Here is a 16,185-nt window from a genome sequence, read left to right as displayed (position 1 = left end):
CCATGGTCCTGTCACTACTGCTAAGCCTCTAGTCTGTGCCTCTTGAAGCTCTCTTCAGCTCCCAAGAGACTCCAGTTAGATAGTCAACCAAAACAAAACAAATAAACAAACGCCTGTGAGCCCCTTGGAAATCTATAATATATAATGTTCACTTACAGGAAGCTGCTACCTCTCTTCCTATTCTTTACCAGAAATCTATGCTTGATTCTTGATTTCTGTGCTGTTGTTATTCTTATTTACATTAGACAACATTCTTTGCTTGTGACATCAGAGATAAGAAAATAAGCAGATGAACCTGAGTATAAATTCACCCTTCCTTACAAAATCTATGACCTTTGGCATTTTCAGTATTCTATCCTGTTGCATAGAAGACAGAACTGACATATATCTCACACATAGATTAGGAGTAGTGATGATGAGCTTTGTGGAAACTAGATGTCCCAAGGACACCTGGCAAGACCACCAGGGATGTGGGTTCCTCCTTCTTTGACAGAAATCCCAATTCATCCAGCATCACAGCAACTTGAACACTATAGTGACTGGGACCACTTGGAGGCATTTTTACTCTTTCTTTCCATGTCCATGTTCACTTATGTCCTAGATGTTACATTCTGCCTTCTTCTTTTGGGAAAACCCTCTCAGTTTCATAACCGTTATAAAGAACTGTGCTTGTTCAGTGCTCGCCATCAAAGGCCCCTTTTGGATATCCTTTTCCAGCAGTTTCTCACAACGCAGTCCTCCTAAGCCTATAGAAAATAGTGGTCATTCTCTAATTACCAAATCTCCTCTAAGATCTCTAGTAGGAAGCATGACTGCTCAAAAAAAAAAAAAAAATACCCACAACTGAGTAGTCCTTGATTTCTAATATTTTCCCTTAAGTTAGTTTTAGGCCTGATCAGGTGGTTTTTGGCATAATTTGGCAAAATAAATGTATCCCAAGGGTTAACAAGGGTTCTCAACCTGGAGTCCACGAGCTTCTTTTAAAAAAGTATTTGACAACTATATTCCAATATAATTGGTTTCTTTTTAATAGAATTTTGTGCATTTAAAAAATGCAAAATCTAAGAAAGAGTCCATAGGTTTCATGAGACTGCAAAAAGCACCCATGAAATACAAGAAATGTTAAGAATCTCTGACTAAAGAAACCATCTTCCTTTGTGCATTGCAAACAGATGTCTGTCCCTGGATAGAGATCTACATTCTGTCTCACATGACTGGTCCCAGTTTGAGTCTTATTTTCCCCATTGTTTATCAGGAGTGGGGAGCCTGTGTCCTCCAGTCAAAGGGCCTCACTTAGGACCTAGAGGGCCACTTGTGACCTGGAGGCCACAGGTTCCCCACCCCTGGGCCTCTAGCTCCTGAATCATTAGTCCTCCCGGACATAGGTATTCTAGTGAAGCAATCTATTATCTCTCCAATTGTCTCTCTGAACCACTGGAATTCCCCTTGGGCAGTTAGGCAGGGTTATTCAAATTGTTCAGGGCTACTTCTTGAAACTGGTAAGAGAAGAAAAGTCACTGTGACCTGTGTATATGTATATACGTATGTATATTAATTGAAATTATGTAAAATAAAATATTTAAGGGATTTTTTGTCATAGTGATATTTAGTAGTTGTCACTATGAAAATTTCTTTATCTGAAATTAGAATAATAGACAAACTAAATTAAGCCAAGTTTATCATCAGGTAAAGACGTTTTTTAGTCAAAGAAATTCATGAAGCTAAGTTATATGTAACATGGTTGCACTGGACCCATTCACTTAGGGCCAGGCCTGTTATTTCCTCTCCTACCCCCAGGTTTCTCAGGCACTAAGGTATTTGAGGTGTCTCTCTTCTCTGTCACCAGCTTGAGACCCTCTACTGACTTCTCCCTCCCCATTTTAGGGTCTCACTGACTATTACCCCAGTTTTGCTTAACTTCAGATTTGTTGCTGATTTGTTGTTTTAGTCATGTCCAACTCTTTCTGATGCTATTTGCACTTTTCTTGGCAAAGATACTGGAATGGTTTGCCTTTTCCTTCTCCAGTTCAAGTTACACATGAGGAAACTGAGATTTAAGGTAAAGTGATTTATTTGCTCAGGATGACACAGCTAATAAGTATCGGAAGACAGATTTGAACTCAGGAAGAGGAGTCTCCTGATTCTAGGCCAAGGGCTCTATGTACTGAGTCACCTAGTTGCCAATTTACTTCAAATTAGCTTTTATAAAAAGGATATAGCAAGACCTATATTGGAGACATAAACCCCTCCTCTCCCCCACACTACCTTAGCCTTTGGAGACGGGTCAAGGGGATCAGGCTCAGTTTGTATATAGAGTTTGTATATACAGTGAGTCACACCTAGTTGAAGTCCAAAGCCAGCCTTCCCTGGGCGGGAGTCCTCGGACCCTCAGGGCCTCACTGCTGCGCAGGCTGCAATACCTAGTCTGGATTCCAGGACTGTCAGTCCCTGCAGTTTGAGTTCCTGGACCAGGTTGGAGATTTCACTCAGAGATATGGGTCCAAGAGTCATCTCTTTCTTCAGATTCAAATGCAGCAGAAGCCAAGGCTGGGTGCTGAGTCAGACTATTTTCAAGATGATGACAGTTCTGGCTACATGGCCAGTGGGAAAAGTCCCCTCCCAACCCCGTAGTTGGCCAGTGCTGAATGTCTACGCATTCTCCAGGCTTCACTGGATTCTCATGGGAGCATCTCCCAGCATCTCCATGCGAAACGATGCCATTTCAGGTGGTTTGGACATTCACCAGACCCCTATTTCATGTTAAGTATTCACATTGATAAAACTGCAAGGGCACATATAAGTGAAATAAGTAGGCAAATTTTACCCTCCTCCAGGTAGCTGGAAATGCCCTCTTTGTCACTGAAGTGGGTTAGGAAACATTTTTTCCCAATCGTGAATACATATAAGTTATAGTCAGTAGTATCAAGGTTGTTTGTTGTTTATTCTCCAACTATCAATAAATTCTTCATTAAGGGATTGATCAAAAATAGTTTTTCTGGCTCTCTGCTTTCCAGATTGTAATGTTCTCTTCTACATAATTTAAAAAGCTCTTTGGCTGAGTCCATTATTTATTTATATATCAGATTTTATAAAACTGTCCCCATTGTGATAAATTTGTCCCAGAGTCCAAGTACAAAAAAAGCAAAGAATGCAGGAATTAAATTCAATAAAAAGCATAAATGCAGAAAACAGTGATTGGCATGTTTTTAAGATCAGTAAAACACTCTTTTTAAAAGGTATAGTATGGCCCCATATCCTAAAGGCCAGCAGACATCTGCCAAACAAAGGTAAGCAAGGAATTACACAATTTGAAAGCTCAGAAAACCTCCAGCTTTCAATTCTTGGAAAACAGTTTGCCATAGTGACGCCGAGAAAGGTGATCTTTGAGGCATTTTTAGACCAGCACTGAACTGCTCTCAGAAAGGAATGAGAAAGATTTTATCTCAGTTCTACAATAACTAATACCCTCTCCTGGGCTCAATAACCTTATCTATAAAACTGGAAGGGTATGACTCAGGGTCTCTAAGGCCTCTTCTAGCACTAACATGTTATGATTTGGTAAATATAGACCACCTACCATATTTTGTTTGGCTGTAGTTAGTACCACTTAGTGCTTCTACAGCAGTTCTTAACCTTTTTGAATCATAGATCCCATTGGCATCTGGTGAAGTATATGGACCCTTGTTCAGAATAGTTTTTAAATGCATTAAATAAAATACATATTGTTACAAAGGAAAATAAAGGTTAATGAAAATAAAAGTGCATTTTTCCTATCCAAGTTCATAAGCCCCTTGAAATCTGTCTACAAGCCTCTCAAGGGTCCATTGCCCATATATCCTAAGTTAAGAATGTCTGTTCCATTTGTTCATGCTTTCTCCCATTCATTTTAATTCTTCTATGCAACATGATTAATGTTAAAATATGTTCAGTAGGAATGTATGTGTAGAGTCCATTTAAGGTTGCTTGCCATCTTGGGGAGGGTGGTAAGAGGGAGGGGGAGAAAATTTAAAACTTATGGAAGTGATTGTTCAAAATTGAAAACAAATAAATTTTGGAGGAAAAAATAGAATGTCTGTTCTAGGGAGATTTTCCAGGTTGGCCTATGAAGGATGAACTAGGAGAATACACATTAGAGGTTATGAAGGAGCTGATGGTGGCAAGGTTGACATCTTAGAAGAAGAAAAATGATGTTCATATTTTATGAAGATGGAGAAAGATAATCATTTCCAAAGAAGTCATCTAAGATTGCACCTTCAATGGCAAAGCAAAGTATAGTCTTAAATAATAGCAAGTATTTATATAGCACTTTAGGATATGCAAAGTACTTTTTGTAGAAAGGAAAGAATGCTAGTCATATGTCACAAGGAGAACAATTAGAAATTTCCAACATATACAAAAATATTTATAGCTGTACTTTTTATAATGGCAAAGAACTGGAAACAAAGTAAATGACTGATTGGGGAATAACTAAATTAACTGTGGTATGTGGGTGTGATGGAATATTACTACTCCAAAAGAAATGATGAATATGCAAAGTACAGAGAGCCATGAGAAGACTTATGTTAACTGATGCAAAGTGAAGTAAACGGAACCAGAAAAAACCAAACACAATGACAATAACAATAGAAATATAAATAGGAAAATCAAAACTGAATGCCAATTATTAAGGACCAAATTTGGCTGTGAAGGAGAGATATGGGAATAGACCTCCTTCACTTTAAAGAGCTAAGGAGCCATGAATGTGGGACATTGCAAATATTCTTGAGTTTGATTGATATGTTTAACTGATTTCCCTCAATCTTTTCTATTTTTTTTTTTTTTGTTATTGTTATAAGGCCTTCTATGTGGGGGTAGAAATATATTGGGAAATTAAGGTAATGAAAAATAAAAGATAATAAATATTTTAAAGGGAAAAAATCTGTAGTGAAACTGTTGGCAATAGTAACAAAGAGCTGAAGCTTCTGAAATCTTTGTAACCTACCTGGAACGATCTGAGACCCTGGTTTGAAAATTAGTAGTATACATGAAGAGGAGCATGGTATAGTGGTCAGAAGGAAGGAAGCAGATGTTTATTAAGCACCTACTGTGTGACAGGAACTATGCTAAGCACCTTAAAAGTATTATCTCATTTGACCCTCACAACAGTCCTGGAAGGTAGATGTTATTATGATCTCCTTTTTACAGTTGAAGAAACTGAGGCAGGCAGAGATTAAGAGACTTACCCAGGATCATACAGCTCATAAATGTCTGAGGTTGGATTTGAACTCTGGTCTATCTGCCTCTAGGACCAGCCTTCTATTCACTGAACTTCCTTAGAAATAGAAGGAGCTGAGTTCAAACCATGCCCCTGCCACCATGAACAAGTCATTACTTTTAAAGCTATAAATTACAGATGGTTTGCTGATGCGCCTCAGGACCCTCCAAAGCCACCAATAAAATTAGAAGTATGGACCCTTCCATAAAAACCCTTTCCAAAAAAAACAAAACAAAACTATAGATAGTTTCCTTCTCTATCTAAATATATCCTTCATTTTCCCTTCTCAGAAAAGCACACAGAGGGTATGCCATATAGAGGGGAGAGCTTGGAACCTGGTGTCAAAAGATCTGAGTTCAAATATTAGTTCTAAAATAAACTGTGAGACCATATATGCAAGCCATTTAAATTGAAGCCTGCTTCGATTTCCTCAACTGTAAAATGGGGATGATAATACTTATACTACCACTTCACAGGTTTGTTGTGGAAAATGTATTTAAGGATCTATATAAATGTGTGTTGTTATTATCAGTGTAAGATTCAAACTGCCTAGGTTTCAAAGCACTCTACAATCTGGCTCCCTAGATAATCTCCCCACACCCCTCTCCTTACTTTACTATAAAAAGATCTTTCATTCTAGCCAATTAATAATAATTCAAATTTATATAGTATTTAAAGGTTTACAAGGCACTTTCAGCTTATCCCCAGAATAATTTGTGAACATCCTGACAGCTGAGACTTGTTAAATTACTCCCCCTACTCCTCTTGACTTATCTGAATCCCTATACAGCCAGCTCATGCCCTGCACTTCCTGAGAAGCTTTCTTTGGCCCCCCTAAGTGACTTTTGGTATCTCGGATACTGTGCTCTCTGTACCTCTCATTTAGCATGAAGTTCCATATTGCTATCTTTTAGGCATATGTCTCATTTCTTCAACTGATTTATCAATCCTTTGAGGCCTTCTACCCCTTTGTAGCTCTTGCGTCTCCTAGCACAAACTTGTATAAAGGAGCTACTCAATAAATGTTTGTTGGTTATTTGATTCTATTGAATCTCAGCCAATTCTATTGAATCTCAGTTGTCTGAGACCCAGACCTGGCAAGGCACTGACATTGTTGAGGAAAGACAGAACTGGGTATCATCATTAAACTGATTGTACTGTAGTCCAAAGCAGCTCCCAGTTTCTTTCCCACTAGGTGACCACAGTTAATGTTAGACAGACATACAAATGAAGCATTTATTCAGCACTTAGTATGTGCCAATCCCTGTGGTAAGCACTGGAGACACAAAAACAAGATGGTCCCAGATCTCAAGGAGCTTATGTTCTAATGAGGGAAAATAACACACAAAAGGGATATGGAAAGGGGAAAAGTAGGGAGGGAGGAGATTTGGCACAGGGGCTAGCCAGCTGGTGTGGAGGTGGAGTACAGCAGGCTAGAGAATAAGCTGGAAATGAAAAGCATTAAAAGAGAAAAGAGAGGGACTGGAAAGTAAAGCAGGCAGATTGAACAAACAGAAAGCTACAAATGAATCATATATTTTAAATTCCCAGTGTCTCTAGAAATTACCATTCTCTCAGATGAGGCATCATGACATAATATATAGAGTCCCAGCTTCAGAGTCAGGAAGATCTGGGTTCAGATCCTGCCTCTGACACAAAATAGAAGTGTGATCCTTGTCAAGTTACTTAACTTCTCAGAGAGACAACTAAGTTTTTAACTTGCAGAACAACAGCCACTGTGCATTGATGGAGTGAATTTTCCTCCTTAGAAATTTTCTGTACCAGTGAAATCGAAGGTACAGTCTCATCCCATTCATTTCTCTGGAACCATTTTTGTGACCCACTGAAATAGTACTGGGACACAGACCCCTTTCCTCTTACTCCAGGCTGATACTTGCCTACCAGTCCACGGCTGGGGGTTGGGGGTTGGGGGTGGAATTCCAACTTAACTTTTGTCATCAGCAATTCCTGATGTAGAAATGTTTGTGAGCTTGTAGTAAGGGAGATGACTAGAGCTGGACAAGCACAAATATAGAATAGTCCTCTATCATTTCTCTACTTATAAATAATAATCCTGATAGGTTAGCCAGGTGCCATAGTGGATAGAGCACTGGACCTGAAGTCAGGAAGACGTGAGTTCAAATCCAACCTCAGACACTTGCTCACTATGCAACCCTGGGTAAGTCACTTAACCACTCTTTGCTTCAGTTTCCTTGTCTGTAAAATGGGAATAATGACAGCACCTACCTCCCAAGGTGGTTGTGAAGATCAAAGGAGATACAATTTTCAAGTGCTTAGCAGAGTGCCTAGCACATAGTAAGCACTATATAAATGTAAACTGTCATTATTATCAACATCACAGTTATTTTTATCAAGATTGTTAGGAAATTCAAATGAGATATTTGTAAAATGCTTAGCACAGTGCCTGGTACATAATCAGTGTTGTATAAATGCTATCATCAACATTCTTACTAATCACAGTAGTAGTGGCTGGTCAAGAGGAAAGAGCTCTCTGCCCTTCACAATACAGCCAAAGCTTCTCATAGAAATGAAGGGACCACTGAAGTCAACAGTGTAACATGATAGACAAGAAAGCTCATGAGACTTCAGGCTGCAGGAAAGATGTTTGGAGAGCAGAACTAAGAAAGTAATGGTCCTGTGCACTCCCCTGGACACACCCAATATGGAACATTGTGTTCAGGATTAGATGCCACATTTAGGTAAGATCTTAACAAGTTGGACAGTATCCAGAGGATTGAGTTAGAATTCCCAAGGAATTCTCCAAGAGTGCTATCCAGGGATCTGGGTTTATCCTTTTATTCTTTCACATTTTTACCAATATTTAGATCCATAGAAGGCATCCTTATCAAATTTATAGACAATATAAATGTGGAAGGAGTAGCTAACAAACTGAAAGTAAGAGTCAGGATTTAAAAGAGATTCAGACAGGCTAGAACACTGAGGTGTTACATCAAATAAGATGAAATATAATAGGAATAAATGTGAACTCAAACATGGATTCAAAAATTAAACTTCACCAAGTACAACTACACAGCAGTTCATCCAAAAAAGATTGAAATTTTTGAGTGGACTATAAGTTTAATCTGAGTCATCATTGTGATATGACATCCATAAAAATAAATACTATCTAAATTCACACTGAGAAAGACTGTGCCTTGGAAAAGGGAGATTATAGTTCAATTTTACCCAACCCTGGAAAGGTAGCAATTAGAATATTATGTTTAAGTTCTGGGTATGAAATTTGAGGAAGGAGAAAATTCAGAGATGCTTCACAGAAGGGTGAAGGGTCTCAAGATCTGACCAAATAAGGATTGGTCAAAGGAATTGGAAATGTTTAACCTGGAGGAGAGAAGACTTAGAAGAGGCAGCTTGGTAGTCTTCAAGTATATGAAGTATATGGAAGGGGGATTAGATTTGTTCTTTCGCTACAGAGAACAAAACTAGGAGCAATGGGTGATAGTTGGAAAGAGGCAATTTTCCAATCTAGATACCACAGAGAAGACAGAGCCCCTTGGCAAACTACCCTATGACGTCACACAGTTTTATTTCCTTTTTGCAACTCTAGAGAATTCTGAGTAAATTCAATTAAAGAATTATGCTATCCTTTATAAGAGCTGATCCCAGGCTTCCCCAAGAGTGAGGGGAATGTAATACCATAGTTTCAAGAAAAGGGATCAATATGGATACTATAAATGATTTAACTCTAGAAGTCCTAAAAGAGTAGTGCTAAGTTCTCAATGCTGAGTTCTCATCAAGAATGAGAAACGTTAAGGTGAAACACCTTAAGCTGTCATGAAATAAGAGCCTGAATGAGCGATCATTGCTATTGCTGTGGTTCAGTCCTTTTGAGTTGTTCCAACTCTTCTTGGCCCTATTTTGGGGAATTTTTTTGGTGAAAATATTGAAGTGGTTTGCCACTTCCTTCTTCAGCTCGGGCAGCTAGTGTTAAGTGATTTGCCCAGGGTCACACAACTAGTAAGTGTCAAAGGCCAGATTTGAACTCAAGAAGATGAGTCTTCCTGACTCCAGGACCAGCAGCCTATCGACTGTTCTACGTAGCTGCCCCAAATGAGCAATGAAGATCTGGAATTATGAGTCCTCAGATTTAAGTGGAATATATGGCCAAGGACAGATGGGTACCCATACATGTGCTTTAAGCATAGAAGCTGAAACATTTGTTAGTGCTAAAGTAAATGTGAATAAACAATGAAATCATCCAGATTAATTTTGCATACCAAAGATTTGAACTTATTTTCCTACTAAGAGAAAGAAGCTTGCTAAGGGAGTGTGGTGAGAGTTAAAGGCAGGCAACAATACACTGGCATCTGTATTTAGTATGTGAGTCAGTCTTTAGGGTGAGTTTGGAAAAGGTCATTATGTCTTCTTTTTTCAGGGAGAAGGGGGGAATAAAGGAGATATGATATTAAGTAGATCTAACTTTAGAGTGTGATTACTGAAAATCAGAGCATTGACTTCATGCTTATCTGAGAATAAGCTGCCAGAGCAACTTTGTAGTTTGATATTAACCATGATAGGGCACCAGGGAGAGAGAGAAGCATCAGAGTATTGAGTTCTAGGGAAAGTAGAGTATAGTTGTCACCATGGACCCATTTCATACCCCAGTGGAGCAAATCCTACTCAGGAAAGAGAGATGCACAGAGATATAATAATGAATCATTTCTTTGTTCTTACTCTCTCCTTTCCTTGCTTTTCTATCTTCTCTAATATCATCTCCCTTCACCCACAACTTACACCCTTCTTCTCTTTCCTACTCAGTGTTTCTTCCCCCCATCACCCCTTGCTACTTCTCTCTGATATAGTCTCCATCTTTCAATTTATTCAAGTCTGTAATAAGGAAGTTGAGAAATGAAAAGCACCTAAATAAGGGTAGGGAAGCTGCTAAATAAGTAAACATTTTAATCAGTAAATATTCACTTGTTATGTACAAGGTACTATGCTAGGAACTGCTGAGGATACTAAGAAGTATGAATCACAGAATCTGATAATTGGAAAAGATCTCAACTCAAACGCAAAAGGAATCCCCACTATGACACCCAACAAGAAGTCATCTAGCTTCTGCTTGAAGACCTCCAAGGAGGAAGAATCTTCTATCTCATTCTGCAGCCTGTTCCACTTTTGGACAGCTCTGATGGTTTAGGGCAGCTAGGTGACACAGTGGATAGGGTGTTGAGCCTCAAATACTTGCTAGCTATGTGACCCTGGGGAAGTCACTTAACCTTGCTTGCCTCAGTTTCCTCATCTGCAAATCAGCTAGAGAAAGAACTGGCCAAACCATTTCAGTGTCTTTGTCAAGAACACCCCAAATGGGGTCACAAATGCCCGAAATGATTGAACAACAAAGAATAGCAATGGTTAGGGAAGTTTTTTCTGACAATCACCCTTAATCAGCCTCTTTGCAACTGCCACAGATCATTGCTTCTGATTTTACCTTCTGGGGTCACACAGAAACAGCCTAATCCTTCCTCCACACAATAGCCCTTCATACAGTTTAACACAGCTCTCATATCTTCTTGAGTCTTCCCTTCGCTAGGCTACAAATTCTCAGATCTTCCAACTGATCTTCACATGGCATATGTTCCATGCCTCTGGACATTCTCTAGTTTATCAACATCCTTCTTAAACTGTGGAACCCAGAAGAAAACACATTACTCCACATGAGGTCTGATTAGTACAGAACAGTGGGAAATCATCTCTCTGTTCCCAGAATCTAGGTTGCTTTTAATGGAACCTGAGATTGAATTAGCTTTTTTTTTTCCATTTTCTTTTGCTGCCACATTCTACTGCTGACTCATATTGAACTTACAATTCACTAAAGTCCCTTGACAACTGCTGCCTGATCACCCCTACACCCATTTGTACTTGTGAAGTTGATTTTTTATAACAGTGGAATGCTTTATGTCTATTCCTATTAAATTTAATTGATTCAGCATAATACACCAGTCCTCCAAGATCCTTTTAGATCCTTGCTCTGTAATTCAGAATATTAGCTCTCCTTCCCAGCTTTTTGTGAATTTGATGAGCATGCCATCTATACCTTTATTCAAATGTTACAGGAGCAATATTTCCTAGGCCCTATACATGTAGAGTGGATTAGCTATTCCTAGGGCCCTACCCCACACAGGTTAGAGGAGTTCTTACCTTGGAAGATTCCTGTGCCATGCTGGCCCCTTTCTCTTACTAAAGAGGCCTTCTAGTTCCTCCATTTGGAGGAGGTCCATAGGCCAAAGAACCTTCATTCTTCTACTTTTTGCTAGAGGTGATATAAGTATGACAAGGTTCTTGCCCTTGGAAAGCATGCTAATAGGAGCCATCAGATATGTACAGAAATAAATATAACATAAATTAGAATATGTGTATAAGAATAATATTAATTGAACGAGGGAAAATTCATTTCCAGCTCGGAGAATCAAGAAAGGTAGTGTTTGAGCTAAGCCTTGAAAAAAGGGTAGAATATCAAAAGTTGAAAATATAAGGAAAGGGCATTCCTGTTATAGAAAATAATAAGTAAAGATACAGTGTCAAAAGTGGACAAGACAGTAAATGCTATAGTTTGGCTGAGATATAGAATACTTAAGATTTTTTTTTTTGTATTTCTAATACTACCAAAATGGTAGGCATGAAACAAACAAATATTTATTGATTTGTCCTTGTTTTTTGAAATTGTATTTAGTTTTATGACATTAAAAGAATAAGCCAACTACCCTTTAAGTCCCCAAAACATTAATTACAAGTTTAAATGCCATAAGACATCAAAAAAAATCCAATGTCATGTTGAAAAGCCGTCAACCTTTCACACGGTCTTAGAAAGCAATAGCAGTATGACAGGAGTGCCACTCATACGTCCTGATAAGGTGGGTGCTTTTGCCTCTGAGACTATTGTCTCTTGGATGGGCCTCAGCTGGGAGTCCTGCACTGCCATTTCTGGATGCTAAGCAACTAGGTGGTACAGTATGTCAATCAAGTCAATAAGTATATATTAAGCACCAACTATGTGCCAGGCACTGTGCTAAGCACTAGATCTATGAAGAAAAGAAAATAGTAGTCACTATTCTCCAGTTCACAGTCTAATGAGAGAGACAATGTACAAACTACTACGTACGAACAAAATATATACAGAACGAACAGGGGGTAGTCTCAGACAGAAGGCACTAGTATTAAGTAGGTCCAGGAAAGGATTCTTGCAGAAGTTGAGATTTTAGCTGAGAATTGAAGATAACCAGAGAAGCCAGGAGACTTTGATCATGGCAGCAGACTCAGGGAGCAGCTAGTGCCCAAGGATGGTCAGGGGACTAAACAACTGGTCTGAAAGAGATCCCATGAATCACTGTATTAGCACTGGGTACAGAATTGGGTGGCATTTGTCAGTTCTGTTGCTTATTATCCAAGTCTGGGTTACAGTTCCAGGCCAGTCACAAGGGCACAAAAGTCCTGTCTCTGGAAGGAGAAGAAAACAGACTGGGGGAAGGGAGGTACACTAAAGAGAACTCTCTGAGGCTCACATCATACAGGGAGCCCTAAAAACTTATGGGCCCCCATAGTGAGGAGTGAAAGCAGCAGGAGGACATGAAAGACAGAAGCTTAGGCCAGACATTTTCACCCTGTTTCCTGGGCAGAGCCTAACTTTAGCAAAAAGTCCAAAGTCAAGAAATAGTCTGGGAAAATGAGCAAACAACAACACCAAGAACTTAAACATAAAAAAACTGCTATGGTGACAAGGAAAGTCAAGAAACAAACTCAAAAAAAGACAATGACTTGGAAAATATCTACAAGCAAAGCCTCAAAGAAATATGCAGACTGGACGTAAGCCCCAAAAGTATTCTTAAAAGAGATAGGAAAAGATATTCTTAAAAGAGCAAAAAAAAAAAAATTTTATTTTAAAAATCAAAGTGGTAGAGGAAAAATGTGGGGGCAGGGAATGAGAGCTATGAAAGAAAATTTTGAAAATAGAATTAAAATATTGGTAAAAGATAAACAAAAATACTGAAGAAAAAAACCTCCTTACCAAATGGTAAAAGAAGTGCAAAAAAAATATATTGAAGAAAATAACCCCTTAAAAATCAGAATTGGCCAAATAGTAAAGGAGGACAAAGATTCACTGAAGAAAACGATAGCTTAAAAATTAAAAGTGGACTGGTGGAAGCTAACGATGATTCCATGAGACATTAAGAAACAATAACACTAAGTGAAAGGACTGAAAAAATAGAAGAAAATGTGGAATAATCTCATAAGAAAAACAAGGGGACAGGAAGGAAAGATGATTTAAGAAGTATTGGATTACCTAAAAATGATGCTCTCCTCCCCCTCAAAAACAGAACTTAGACATAATATTTCAAGAAACTATCAAAGAAAATAGCCTAATTATGTTATATCCAGAGGGTAAAATAGAAATTGAAAGGATCCACCAGTCACCAACTAAAAGAAATCCCCAAATGAAAACTCCCAGGAATATTATAACAATAATGAAGAACTCCCAGGTTCAGGAGAATATATGACAAGCAGCCAGAAAGATATAATTCAAATACTGTGCAGCCACAGTCAGGATCACCCAAGATTTAGCAACTACCACATTAAAAGAACAGAAGACTTGAACAATGACATTCGCGAATGCAAAGGAGGTAGAATTAGAGCTAAGAATAACATAGCCAGCAAAACTGATTATAATCTTATAGAAGAGAAATGGTTAGTTAATGAACTAGGGGACTTCCTGATGAAAAGACCAGAGCTAAAGAGAAACTTTGACATTCAAACACAAGACTCAAGAGAAGCATAAAAAGGTAAACATAAGAGACAAATTATAAGGGATTTAAGATTATTTTCTTTTCATTCCTATATGGGAAGATTATTCATGTAATTCCTAAGAACTTTATCATTATTAGGGCAGTTAAAAGGAGTCTACTTCAAGAACATGATTGTGAGTCTATTCTGTTGCGATTATCTCAGAAAAAAAAGAATGGAAAGGTTAAAAAAAGTATGGTGCACTGGGAAAAGCAAGAAAGGAGAGGAGGAATAGGGGAAATTATCTCATGAAAATGAGGCACACAAGGAAGAGTTTATACAATGAAACGGCAAATTGGGTGGCAGAGTGGGCAATGCTTGAACCTCACTTTCATCTGAACTGGTTTAAGGATTGAAGACTATAAATAACATACAGTTAGGGACAAAAATTCATCCTACTTAACAGGAAGTAGGAAGGGAAAGAAGTTAAGAGAAAGGGGGAAAGAGAGAGGAGGTAGATTAAGAGTGGTGGTGGTCAAAAGTAAAACAGACTCCTGGGGAAGGGACAACATAAAGAAAATATTTAAGAGAATGAAATAGAAGGAAATACACACTGATGAAATCATAACTATGATATGGGATAGATTCATCCATAAACAGGAAGAGGAGGGAAGCAAGAATTAGAACCCAGAATCCAATATGTTGTTTAAAAGAAACAGATTTGGAACAAAAAGATACACATAGAGTTAAAACAAGGGGTTGGAGCAAAATCTATTGTGCTTCAGCTGAAATTTTTAAAAAAATTAGCAGGGGTAGCAATCATTATCTTAGACAAAGCAAAAGGAGATAATCAGGAGAAGTATTTAGCTAAAAGATGCCATAGACAATGAAGCAATAGCATTATTGAACATATATGCACCAAATGACATACCATCCAAGTTCTTGAAGGAGAAGTTCAATGAAAACTAGAAGTAGGAGGAAATAGATAATAAAATAATACTAGTGGGGAACCTCAATTTACCCTTCTCAGAAATAGATAAATCTAACCATAAAATAAACAAGAAAGAGGTTAAGAAGATGAATAGAGTTTTAGAAAGGTTAGATATAATAAGTCTCTGGAGAATACTGAATAGGAATAAATGGAGTATAGCTTTTCTCAGTTATATATGGCATGTTCCCAAAAACTGAAAAAAATATTAGGCCATAAAAGCCTCACAAGCAAACACAGAAAAGCAGAAGTGTTAAATGCACTCTTTTTGGACCATTAACACAAAAGGAAAATTTCATTTGATAAAGGACCTTTGATGCAAATGTTGAAAATTAATTGGAAATTGAATGATCTAATTCTAAAGAATAAGAATCATAGAAACAATCAATAATTTTTATTAAAGATAGTGGCAACATTAAGACAACATACCAAAATTTGTGGACTACATTCAAAGCAGTGTTCAGGGGAAATTTTCTATGTAGAAATGTTTACATCAATAGAAGAGATGAAGAGCAGTAAATCAACGAATTGGTCATGCAACTAAAAAAATTTAGAAAAATAATAAATTAAACTTCCCCCAAATAAACATCAAATAAAAATCCAGAAAATCAAAGGAGAGATTAATAAAATTTAATAGGGAAAAAACTATTGAATTAATAAATGAAACTAGAAGCTAGTTTTATTTTTTAAAAAACAATAAAATAGATAAACCATTAACTAATTTATTCTAAAAAACAAAGAAAAAACAAATTATTATTATAAAAATGAAAAGGGTGAATGTACAATGAATGAAAGTGAAATTAAAGCAATTATTATTAGCTAACTTACACAACAATAGGCCAATAAAACACAGTCCAAATGAAATGGATGAATATTTACAAAAATGTAAATTGCCAGTTTTATAGGAGACAAAGTAGAATATTTAAATAACCATTTTCTTAGAAAAAGAAATTTGAATAAGCCATAACTGAGCTCCCTAAGGGGGAAAATAAAACAAACAAACCCAGGACCAGATATATAGTACAAAGCTGTAATCACCAAAATATTTGGTACTAGATAAAAAGATTGAGTGGTTGATCAATGGAACAGATGAGATACATAACATACAGAAACAAATGATCACAATAATCTAGTATTTGGTAAATCCAAAGATCCTAGCTAATGGGGACAAATTTGCTATTGATAA

The 16,185-nt window shown here is 37.5% G+C and overlaps 1 protein-coding gene across 1 annotated transcript in view; it reads left to right on the top strand.

Annotated features, from left to right (window-relative positions):
- The window catches only part of GALNT3 (polypeptide N-acetylgalactosaminyltransferase 3), a 112,011-nt gene that overhangs the window by 21,470 nt on the left and 74,356 nt on the right, over positions 1 to 16,185 (top strand). The window lies entirely within an intron of this gene.

This window comes from Notamacropus eugenii, chromosome 5 (assembly GCF_028372415.1).
Source record: "Notamacropus eugenii isolate mMacEug1 chromosome 5, mMacEug1.pri_v2, whole genome shotgun sequence".
Taxonomy (NCBI): Eukaryota; Metazoa; Chordata; class Mammalia; order Diprotodontia; family Macropodidae; genus Notamacropus; species Notamacropus eugenii.
Note: the sequence above shows the minus strand (reverse complement) of the source record. Positions and strands in the feature narration are given on the sequence as shown.